Below are 2,341 nucleotides of genomic sequence, written 5' to 3'. Positions count from 1 at the left end.
ATCGGCTAACTTGGCTACGTGCACTTTGCTGGGCCAGGTGTACGTCCTCACCCGCAGGTATAGAATACAGAGTGTGATTGGGGCTGCCTTCGGCTCAGGTCATGATCACAGGGTCCTGGGACCGAGTCCCGCATCGGGCTCTCTGCTCGGCGGGGAGCCTGCTTCCTGCTCTCTCTCTGCCTGCCTCTCTGCCTACTTGTAATCTCTCTCTGTCAAATAAATAAATAAAATCTTAAAAAAAAAAAAGAATACAGAGTGTGATCACTTGCATACAATGTACAGTCACTCTGATAAGAACAAATGTTTATTCCATCACCCATTCTCCTCAATTAACACAGCCTGATCCATATAAATTCCTAAACCCCGGGCTGAAGAGGAGGATGAGGATCAGCAAGCACGCAGACATCTCCAGGCATTCTGGGATGCATTCTTAAAACACACGTGCTCACACCTATTATTTATTGAACATTCGTTGAGGCCAGCCACTAAGCTTGAGCATTTCTCTTCATTACATCATTTAACTAACACAAATAACTTAGTGGAGAAGACGATGGTAAGTACTACTACTTACCAATAAGTAAAACGAGAGTTAGAAAAATTAAATAATTTTGTAATTATTAAATTATAACTAGTAAATAATTTGGTAATTAAATAATTAAATAATTTAATATCTGCTCACACAGATAGTGAACAGCAGAAATGGGATTTGAATTTAGATAGCTTTGATTCCAGAAAGAATTCTGACCATAGATTTCATCTTCTGCAATAATATACCTAAAACTAAAAGTGAAGAAATGGAGTTAAATGAAATATTCTTTTTTTTTTAAAGATTTTATTTATTTATTTAACAGACAGAGATCACAAGTAGGCAGAGAGGCAGACAGAGAGAGAGAGAGAGAAGGAGGGAAGCAGGCTTCCTGCGGAGCAGAGAGCCCGATGCGGGGCTCGATCCCAGGACCCTGAGATCATGACCCGAGCTGAAGGCAGCAGCCCAAACCACTGAGCCACCCAGGCGCCCCAAATGAAATATTCTTATTCTTTCAATGACTTATGTTTATTTAAGAAACAACCAAATTAAGAAATATAATTGCTCTTATGATGTCTCATTAGGTGGCAAATAGTAAACATAATTATAAAAGCAACAACATTTGCTTTTAAAATATTAATGTTATCTCACATGAATCATAGTATCAGACAACTCTCACACATTTTGTAGGGGAAGTAAGTGTTTTGGTTTTTTTTTTTTTAAGAGTGTTCAAACAACAAGCATTAGGGAGAAAGGAATGCAGGAGATTCTGATTCCTCATTATTTCAAAGTATCATGATTGTTTATTTAATGCTTTATTGTGTTTGTTAATTTTGATGCAAAAAACTACCATCTTTAATTAAGAAAATGCCATTTCATTAAAGTCATCCAATAACAATAGTCACATCCCTATTGTAAGTTGTTTTTGTTGGCACAAAGAAGGAAAAATTTAGGTGTCCCCTAGAACTTGGGTGACAAAGGAAGTTATAACTAGATGCAACCAAACAAAACTTATCAAAGAACTAACATTTAAGGACTCCATAGAAAGACACAGTTTGGTGTCTAGACCATGACTTACAGGAACTTAGTTGGCCAAATGGTGTAGTTAAAGAAACAACAGGACCCTCAGAAGGAGACTTTTTCGGCAATAAAGCCTAAATTAGGCTTACTTGATACACCCCTATAATAATGAACCTTCAGGGCTACCTCCAGAGGTTTCCCTGGCCCAGAAACACTACTATCTTGTCCTGCAGTTGATTCCTCCCAATGGGATTTACAGATGCATCAAGATTTTGGCTGAATGAGAACAGCCTATCTACATCATTTTTTCCCTTGCTCTGAATTCATGCTAACTAAGCAAACTTCTCCACTGTAAAGTGTCTGCATACCTTTATAGGAATACCTTTATAGGTATAAGTCTGGGAGCAGGTACCTATGTTGTAAGATACTGAAATTCTGACCTTCACTGAAGGAAGTAAATGAAGATTATCTAAAACAGAAAAAAAAAAAAAAAAGGAAAGAGTCCCATAACAAGTTACTTAGACATATAGAAGTGAAAAAAAAAAAGAGGAAAAAGGCAAAAATCAAAATGAGTGCTTTGGGGGAAGTAGGAATAGCGATGAAGCATGAGATAACCACATTTTGTTATAAGTTTTATGCTACTCTTGAACTTTTAAAAGCATCGTATATTATTTTGGGGAAAAGTTCAAATTTCCTACTCCATAGATTTTCCCAATTGTGAAAATATCATACTTGAGGAAGAAAGTACAATGTATACAAGTACTGTATACCCTCATCTGTAAACGTCACATCGTA

The sequence above is a fragment of the Mustela putorius genome, unplaced genomic scaffold (assembly GCF_011764305.1).
Source record: "Mustela putorius furo isolate JIRA1106 unplaced genomic scaffold, ASM1176430v1.1 tig00004035_pilon_pilon_pilon, whole genome shotgun sequence".
Classification (NCBI taxonomy): Eukaryota; Metazoa; Chordata; class Mammalia; order Carnivora; family Mustelidae; genus Mustela; species Mustela putorius.
Note: the sequence above shows the minus strand (reverse complement) of the source record.